The following is a 10,778-nucleotide window of genomic DNA, read 5'->3' as shown; positions in this document are numbered from 1 at the left end:
TTAGTTTGTCTGTGTTAGGTAGGAATAATATTACGTTTCCCATTTATTTTCTCTTTCTTCCTTCTACCTAACTTATTTTATTAGGTTAGATTTTTCTGGCCAGTAATTTGACAGGTACCTGCCTGAAGTGTCTCATTTAAAAAATTTCCTATTTCTAATCTTAGGGTTTAATTTAGCTGTAGGTGATCTTTTAAAGATCTTAAGGTTGGTTTTCCCTTGATGTATACATTCATTTATTTTGGTTATTATTGTTACCAACCATTACCTCTTTCTGTGTGTTTGTAAATAAATATTGTTGTAACTTTTGTTGGACGGGTGTTTGTTTCTATTGTTCCAATAAGGTTTGCTGTTACATTTTTTACTGACCGCAAATTCTGAGTAGAGACAAGAACCCTTGAAATTACGGCCGTAAATAAGGTCGTAACATATATAATATATATATATTATATATATATATATATAATATATATTATATATATATAATATATACATATATATATATATATATATATATATATATAATATTATGTTATATATATATATATATATACATATATATATATATATATATATATATATATATATATATATATATATATATATGTATATATATAATATATATACATATATTATATATATGTATATTATATGAATATATATACAATATATATATATATATATAATATATATATATATGTATATATATATATAATACATATATACACATATACATACATACATAATTGATGATAAAATAATTCCAATACGATATTGTCTTGATTGGCTTTTGTTCATTACAGTATTTTTTCCTGTTCGGGAAAAAAATATTGAAATGAAATACCGTATTTTCCCTCAAAAAATATTGTATTTCAATAGTATAATACAAAATTTGACTTCGTTACAAGATAAAAAAAGAAATAGATTTATCTCTCTCTCTCTCTCTCTCTCTCTCTCTCTCTCTCTTCTCTCTCTCTCTCTCTCTCTCTCTCTCTCCTAACTGTGACTCATGTACTCAGTGTCAGCAACAAAAATAAAAAAGAAAAGAGAAAAATTTTCTGTACTCTCTCATCTCATTTCGGAATACCAACCAAACAAACTTAAGAATTATGGAATGTGCTATTTTCCCAGCTTTCTCTCGGAGAATAACTTTCATTGTGCGGCATTTCATGCCTATTGCAAAATTTGCACATTTTCCATTTTTATGGCCTCCATTCCGTAATCCAGATTTCCTCTTTGTGGTTCCCAAAGAGAGCAGTTTTGGCACTCATTTTCAGAGTTCAGTATTGTCTACGTTCGGTTCTGACCCAAAAAAGGTCAGTTATTTTATGGGCGTTTTATTCGCTTGCAGAATACGTTAGCCGCGCGGTGCCTGGAATAAGCAAGCACCATTCGTGTTTAAGCCCGAGTCTTATTTCCAAGTTGCATTATTATGAATGGAAAAATAGTCAGGAGTTCTGCATATCAAACCCATGCGATATCTGCTCAGACATTCCTGACAAATTTCAACTGCTCTGTTCTTTTTTCCTTTCTCTACGCATATTGAACAGGAAGCAGCGTCTCCAATGCCCACGACCTGACCATTCTCGGAGGTCACTTTCCCTCCACTGCAAAGCGACCTTGCTTGTGATATTTATTGAGTCTAATCTGGTCACCGTTCCGGTTATAACAGGCACAGCTGAGAGTCTCTTCCCGTAGAGGGTAGTGCCGTCAGTGCATCTCATGCGGTGCACTGTATGCATTACTTAAGGATGTTTGTAGTTTCCTTTCACCCCCTAGCTGCAACCCCTTTCATTGCTTTGACTGTACCTCCGTTCATATTCTCTTTCTTCCATCTAACTTTCCACCCTCTCTTAACAATTGGTGTTTTCCTCCTGTAACACCTTTCAGACCTTTTACGGCTAATATCCATTTCAGCGCCGAATGACCTCATAGGTCGCAGCGCTTGGCCGTTGGCCTAAATTCTGTATTCTAATCTCAAACGTACCAGGTCACCAAGTATAGCATTAACCTTTAGGCAAGAAACATTGCCTTAAATTCATTTTGTTTGATGTTAACGAATTTGCAAATAAAAGCTCGTAATATATTCAGTCCTATCAACACAATGAATTCTACCGAGTCCCTCGCGTGTCTGGTTATCCATCGCTCGGTTTTGATATACAGAACACCTAACATTTTTTCCCTCATTCATGGTAATGCAACTTGGAAGTAAGACTCTGGCTTCAAAATGAATAGCTTTTGCTTATTCCAGGCACCGCGCGGCTGGCGTATTCTGCGAGCGAATTAAACCCTTTTTTGGGTCAGAATCGAACGTAGGCAACAGCAAGTTCAGAAAATGAATGGCAAAACTGCTCTCTTTGGAAACCACAAAGAGGAAATCTATAACAGAGAATGGAGGCAATAAAAATGAATAACATTTTTCAATAGGCATAAAGTACCGTGCAATAAAAGATTTTCTCCGAGGGAAAAAAGGTTGTGGCTTTTCATTTATATTTTTTTCCATGGGGCAATAGCACATTCCATAATTTTCAAGTTCCTTTGGTTGGTATTCCGAAATGAGGAGAGAGAGAGAAAACAAAATATTGCTTGTTTTTCAATACACTTCGTTTTCTGTATTAGGTATTCAAATTAATAACGCTCGTACGCACATAGTAGAGCGAGAGAGAAACAGGAACATTGGTAATACTGCAATAACATTGTATCTTAATTTTATCCCCAAACCCAGGAAACAAGTATTGTAATGAACGCAAAGTAAACAAAACAAAATTTTGTAATGTTGTTTTATAATTTTATCCATTCATGCTCTTGTTTTGTTTGTACTCCTTAACACACACTACATAGTATATATATATATATATATATATATAATATATATATATATATATATATATATACATATATATATATATATATATATATATATATATATATATATATATATATATATACTCGTCAGAGGAAAAGAGGGGCAATGGTTAATAATATGTTTAAAGTGCCAATGTAATGTTAAGTGAAGTCACATATCACTTCTCGCTTAGAGACAAGCGGTGGTGCAGTGCAGCTTACATGAGAAAGGAATTTGATGCGCAAGCAGTTTAACCGAGAGACCGTTCACCCGGTCGAGAGGCGTGTACATTTGTTTGTACGGATGTTAGAGGCCTACTAGCCCAAGGCACTTGTGAAAGAGACATTCTTTTTAGGTGAACGCCGAGAGGTTAAGCGGTATACTCCGAGTGTCGGGAGAGAACGCCCCATCGTAAAGATGGGTCCCATTCCATGGTTAATTAGAGACCGGATTCTCTAACCTGACTAATACGAGACTTAGTGACATTTTGGGTTTGGGAGTGAAACCTTAGTCAGGAGGGTAAAATGTTATCTTATTGGTTTCTTTATGGGCAGATTTAGCTTTTTATGCCATTATGACTTGTTAATCATTTTGTCCTAGTATATTTTTGTATTTACGCAGTCTTAATAGCCTAGGGACATGGTTGCAGACAGGGAACCGTTGGCAACAAGTAAGAGTTTCCAGTTTGTGTAGTGGACGTCTGTATTTATACAGATGCATGGATAGGGTCGTTAGGCACCGTAGTGATTAGAAAACACACAAAAACAAGTGGAACACCTGTACAAATCTAGATAAATTAGAGGTAACACTATTCCGGGTCATGACAATAAATGCTCCTTTGCAAAGTCCCGATCGCAGTTTTAGCCTTGAGTTTTTAAGTTATATAAAATATCGAACCTCAATGACTCAACTTGACTTTAAAAATATGGCTGGATTGCAAGGAATAACATGTCTGTAAAAAAAACTTTCATCAGGCTAAATGCGCTGACCAGGATCCCTCACTATTTCAAATTTTAGCAAAGAATGAAGTAAACAACAGCAAGTACAAACATTTAATATTGAATGCAGTAGAGATAACTTGTCTTAATAGTAATCGCTCAGCTCCTAATAGTTCGTCATTCATACGTTCGTTGCTTTACACGTAACCAACAACAGAATGCTAAAAACACACAATGCGTTCCGATGGTAAACAGTAGCCCTTTCAGAAACAAACAAATCGTGCTCAAGCACTTGGGTATTGTGTCATCCAGTCAAGCGGTCAGGGTCAGTTAAATCTGCCGAGTGTTCAAAGCATAGCAAATTCCAAGCAATAAGCGACTCTAGCAGAGTGGGGAGAGCGATGTTGAAAAAATTAAAAAGGAATTTCCCTATGCATCATACGACCGTATCAAGTTATCAGAGCAGGTTCTCGTTTTTTTTAATACCTAAGTTATTATAAGTAGTGGTGGATTAAGCCCAACTGTACGCGCCGTAAAAATTAGAATATCTTGTTTTATTCCTTTAGTACACGTAATATCCTGTATTTACGGACTCACTGTCTGTTGTTCGAACTTCCCTAATGAGAAGTCCGGATAAGCGAGCGCTTACAGATACCTCTATAGTTATAAAAAACATTGATCTGTATCTATCCTCCTGCAAAATAAGGCGTGTTTATCAAAGGAAAATCCTATAAACCTTCAAACATATTAAAATCCGTTTGAACAAAAAGAGACAGTTAATCAAATAATAACTTATATAGGGGAACTATACATTTGTCTCATAAATCGTAACATTGTTCAAATGACCCAACAGAATTCTCCCACAACCGCAGTCGCAGTTTGCACGCAAAATCTCGAGAAGCATACACGCAAAATCTCGAGAAGCATACACCCTCGAATGTCTTAGTGCGTGTAAAAAGACTTTGCTGGGATCTGAAATTTTAATCCTTCCCGACACTCTGAAATATAACGATTTCCGCGAACAAAGCCCTAGACACGGTTGACTAGCAGCAACAAGTTAAATCTAGTGATCCACAAACGTATACATATCGTGGATACGGAAGTTATAAATATCGCATTTTTTATTGTTGCTAATTTTTAATCCCGCCCAACCAGTCGTAGATGAATCTCTCTATCTAAAGTAATATCAGTAAAGTCATTCAAGCAGAGGTGATTCAGCAGAAAAAAAAAAATTTTATCTTTTATCTGAATACCAGGAAGTTTTTCCACTAGCGAGTGATCTACGGGGAGAAAACGGATGTAATTTAACACAAAATACGGTCTAAGGACAAACATAAAGCTATATACGTACCTTCGTATAGACTCTCAATGCAATTTCAAAATAGAGATAAATGACGAAGCTGAAAAATGTTAGTAATAGGAGCCATTAGGAAATCAAATAAGCCCATATAATTTTTCCCTCAAAACGTCATGCCATAAAAGATCGGACTTGGCGTATCTGCGTAGATTTCTGTCGCTTAAACAAGGAAACGACTCCCGATAGTTTCCAGTGCCATGTACCGACGACATCTTATCTCTGTTAGGTTAGAATAAATTTTTCACCAGGTTTGGACTTACTTAAAAGCTTTTTTTTACCAAGATACTATTACCTAAGTGATTGTACCTCATACACCGTTTTCAGCACACTCAGGGGACATTATCAATTTTTACGTATGCCTCAGGCTTACGTTGCGCCCCAATTACAATATAGTGTTTGGAGACTTTTAGGGGATACCCAGCATGCCTATTGGTTGGTCTTGAAATCTTTTCTAAATACCTTAGAAGTACATTCACATAAACTAGAGCTAGTGCTACAGAGACAAAGACAAATAATCTCAGAGTAAAATATCCAAATGTGAGTTTAAAAAAAAAAAAAAAAAAAGAACCATGTTTATTCTTAGGTTTTATGTGTCTAGTCAAGGTCTTAAAGTAGTCCATGGTAAGGTGTCGGCACTTTTGCGCTGTAGTGGGTATTACAATCGTATGTAAATATGTAACTCTTCAATCATGACAGCTCCTTTAACAGATCTTACGAAGAAGAGCGTAGATTTATTAGGATCTGAAAAGCATCAACAGGCGTTCGATATCTTAAAAGCGGAATAATGCAGCTCACCTAACTTAAAAATCCCTGATTTAAATAAGGAATTTTTTTTTTTATTGCAATAGACGCCTCAGACCAAGGGGTAAGAGGGGTATTACTTCAGTAATATGATAAAAAGTTCTTCCCTATAGCTTTTTATTCACGTAAACTAAAGCCCTCTGAAAGTAAATATGCAGTAATAGGCAAGGAAGGGCTAGGTATCTATAACGCACTAGGAATCTAAATATAAATGATCATAAATAACAGAATCGAAATATATCTTTGCGTGTACGCAATAGGAATCTATTTAAAGTGCACATATATTAATCATAATTATATGAATCCATATACATATGTATAAATAAATCAGGTAGCCTATAATCAATCTGTTACCTTTTATCTTACCAATAACTGCAGACATATAACAGTTAGCATAAAAATCAACGAATCAATCAGCATAAACATTAATAATTTTATCAATTCATATATGAAATTTTTATCAGTTAAAATATGATTTTTATCATGTTATCAGAGTACATTAGTATTTTCTGTAGCATATGTATCTTAATGAGATGAAGTGAAATTCTATTATCTATATATATTCACATAGTGTCTGTATCACACTCCTATAAGTCAAATGCAAGTCAAGTTTGAGTAATATTCAGTAGTTGGTTTTGGTAGCTGACCGAGCTTTTATGTAATGATTACATAATAAAAATATGGAATGTTTAGTCCATATATATAAAAAATACTAAACTAAAGAGGTCACCAGATTGCTTGCAGGAATGTGATCAGAACTAGAAGACGCTAAAGAGACGTATACAATAAAGTATGTAGGCTAAGTTGACATGCCGTCACCTGTAGTCATTCAATTGTTTATAAACTTTAGTCCAAGCTTCCTGCTGGAGACAAACACCGTTACCTATAGCTCAAGCGGCCTACGTGATTAGAAACTATGTCATCTGATTGTATGTTCGTATGTAACTATGTCATCTGATTGTATGTTCGTATGTAACTATGTCATCTGATTGTATGTTCGTATGTTCGAGCTACTGTCTGCTTCCTTTTATGACTTGTAACCGAGAGGTAGAACAGGACAGAATAGAGTTAGCTATCGTCATTAGAAGACCTGTATCTCTTTACCTAAGCTTTATCATGTAGAGAGAATAGAATTAGCCATCATCATTGGCAGAAGCGATCAAGCTATCGTCATTAGAAGACTTGTACAATCCTACTTGATCTTCACCATGTAAATTCAGAGAATATAAGTATTTTTATACTTCGTGTTTTCTACAAGAACCTCCTCACCGAATCATCATGAGTTTAACACATCGTCGTCATAACCAAAGAAGATAATACCGACTTCGTAAGTGATCTACAAACCCCAAGACACTCCATTGAATATGGAAGTGCAACACCAACCGACTTAGCGTAAGATTATCGCAAGTCTAACATTACCTCATAGGGCGCCTTATTATACAAGGCAACAGACCTGAAATGTATATATATATATAAATATTATAGGTGTTTTCGTGTGTTTGTGAAATCTCTCTCTCTCTGTCTCTCTCTCTGTCTCTCTCTCTCTCTCTCTCTCTCTCTCTCGGCCGCAGTTTGAATTCATATCGCAGTATTATTCGACATTCATTAAATTCCAACATCGGGGATACGGTCCGGAGTCCTCCGAGGGGAGAGTCCTCCGCCGTTTGTTAAGAGCTATAGGCTGGAAACCCTAATGGAAGACTGGGTGATCTCTCGCTAAATGGAAAAGGAGCTGGAAATATCTTTCGTTCGTGTGACGTTGATGGAAGGTTATTGTGTTCAGGCTCTCTGCTGAACGGAAAGTCTTGCCTCCTGAACAGCGTATTTAAAGCAAATGAGAGAGCGACATGCATATCTGTTTCTTTGAGAATATCTATACAGTCTCTCAGGATTTTGATATTCCCAAGAATTTAGTATAGGAATAGGAAACGTCCTTATACTGCAAACAAGGTCTATAGAGTATCTCTATAGACCTTGCTGTAAACAATGTTGTCAACTGGCATCTTAAAATTTGGTGCCCTGGACCTCTGGAAGTATCGCAATTTATCGGATGAAGAATGTATTTGTTCTATGATTTTCTATATTTTTTAAATTTTATTTTCTTATTTTGTTTCCTTCTACATCAGATCTCATGGTGAAGGTATTTTATTTTATTCCTTTTCTTTTATTATTCATCACAGAATCGAACGTCGTTTTCTATCGCTTTTCATTCCAGGGAAGACTATTGAGAAGAGCAGGAGGATTCGAGGCACGTAATCCAGCGGTCAGGTTCCCGTTCTTCAGTATTTTCCCCAGAGGTTCATTTTTCTCTTGAGCAATTGTCTGTAGGAATTTGTTTCTCTCTCCTCTCTCTCTCTCTCTCTCTCTCTCTCTCTCTCTCATATTTTCTTTGTCCTACTGGTCTCCTCCCTACTCCCCCTCCCCTAGAGAGAGTCCTTAATCCCTTAGAGAAGAGATAAGTCTTTCCTCCATGCAATTAATCGTTAATTTCCCCAAGGATACCTCCACGCTGTAGGTGGTTCCTCTGATACAGGCCAGATTGTCAATCATTAATCATTTTAACAGATTTTGTAAGAAGTTGAGTGTAGTTTTATGCAAGATTGCTTGACGCCTAGTTTAGTATTCGGGACATCATTGACAGCGCTAGTTGTAATGGTGGAAAAGTTTTATTTATGTTGATTAAAGGTATTTCAAAAGTCATGTATATACTGGATCATTTTTTTTCTTCCTTGTCGCCACGTTATGATGTGCCATGAATGTCTTTAGATTTATGATGTCGAAACAAAGAATCCTCACAATTACGAGGAAACTTTAAGCGCCTCCTGGACGTAATTATTCTTCGTTATTTTCCTCCGACTTGAGGAGAAAACAAAGGCGTTAAAAGCACTGGGTTTGTGGCCAGATAAAGAAGAAGAAGAAGAAGAAGAAGAAGAAGAAGAAGAAGAAGAAAGGAAGAAAGGAGGGAAAGCAGACGAGGAAACCAAAAACCAATGTTAACTTCCAGCCCGAACGTTTTAAAAAAAGATTTTTCCTCTCGGTTCCTAAAAGAAATGGAACTGAAAATGGCCTTCCTTCCCGGCATCCATTTCCTGGAGAAGTCCAGATGGATATTAATGTGGCTTCCGATACCTCTGGCCAAATTCTCGCCCTTTTCCACGCCTCCTTTTCTGTGCTCCCTTTTTCCTCTGGGTAGTTTCATTGCAGCGTCTCTGATTTAAATGTGTAGGTATGAAGTAGGTCAATATATATTTATTGCTGTTGCTGTTGAGATGGGAGGATACCTAATGATCTTTCAAAATTCATTCTCGGGTGATACGTTTCTTTACAAAAGGTCTCTTTGGAGGAACAAAAACTCGAAGAAAATTCGTTTAAGGACAAAAAAAATATGACTATAGTCGCTTATAAGAAGAGGAAAAACATTTAACAATGACTCACCAATTACGAGAAAGAACACTTGAATATTAGCTTAGAAGGGAAAGGAAATCTCAACGAAAATCACTTAGGAGGGACAACATACTTGACAAAGTCACTGAAGAGGGACTGCATAGTTTGAGATGGTTTGTACATATGCAAAGAATGGAGGACAACAGGTTGATGGAATGAATGTATACCTGAGGATTGTTAGGAGGAAGGAGAACCTAGAAAGTGCTAGATAGATGGATTGAGTTAGCTTAAATGAAGGGCCACAATACGCTGACGGTGCAGTTGTCAGGGCGAGTTACACACATACATGCACACGCATTATAATATATTTATATAGGTATATATATATATATATATATATATATATGTGTGTGTGTGTGTGTGTGTGTGTGTGTCTTTTTGTGTAAGTATGCATGAATGCATGTATTTATGTTATGTATCTTGCCCTGATAATAATTGTACTCTGTATATATATATATATATATATATATATATATATATATATATATATATATATATATATATATAATACACACACACACACCACACACACACACACACGTGCGCCAGTTGCAGAAATTTCTGGAAATTCTTCAGTGTATAGGACGGTCGAAAATCATACTTGAAGGTCCATTTATCATTATGGAAGTCTTACTCAAAATTTAATCAGCGGTCGCTCTTAAAATACATTTCTAAAATCATTGTAGAAATTCGAGATCAAACTTGACAGGAAAGTCAAGCTTTCGTCTGAATCTGACTGGGACATTTCAGACAAAATACTCAGATTCCTAAGTTAAAATGAAATTCATTTTCTCCTGATTTGCGCGTTCCTTTTGGACATATATAATATCCCCGTTGTGCGGCCAATATAGTAATAATCAAGTAGATTCATATGCCGCTGTTTTTTTTCTTTGTTACAACAATCCAGGCTTGTCTCTCAAGAAAGACTATGAGAGATTACCACTCTTTAAAAATAAGATGAAATAAAATTCTAATATAAGAAGTAATAGAAAAAACATCCATATTTCCAATAGCTACTGTTTTGTAAATTAAAGTCTCAGTTATCAGTGTGGATTAATTATCATTTACAACTGTAGGCAACTGGTGATTAAAGCAGACTTCAAAATTATTACCGTGATATTACCTGTCTGATAAGTTGTCGTACAGTAAGCCCTACAAAATCGCACAATGACTAAACCAGAGACCCCACAGGTATCCTTATACTCATCTTTGCACGTTTTTCTCCCCTGTATGAAAGTTGCCCCTGGAAAAAATGCCGTTCCAATCTGCTGGTAAGGAAATATTCCACAGTCTCGGGAATCGCGGCCCGTCGCAGTGGAAACAGAAGACGTTGAAGGGCGCGTATTGACAAGGTAACGAGCCTCCCTGGTAGTACCTCTCGACATTTGATCTCCAC

The sequence above is a fragment of the Macrobrachium nipponense genome, chromosome 11, assembly GCF_015104395.2.
Source record: "Macrobrachium nipponense isolate FS-2020 chromosome 11, ASM1510439v2, whole genome shotgun sequence".
NCBI classification, from domain to species: domain Eukaryota; kingdom Metazoa; phylum Arthropoda; class Malacostraca; order Decapoda; family Palaemonidae; genus Macrobrachium; species Macrobrachium nipponense.
Note: the sequence above shows the minus strand (reverse complement) of the source record.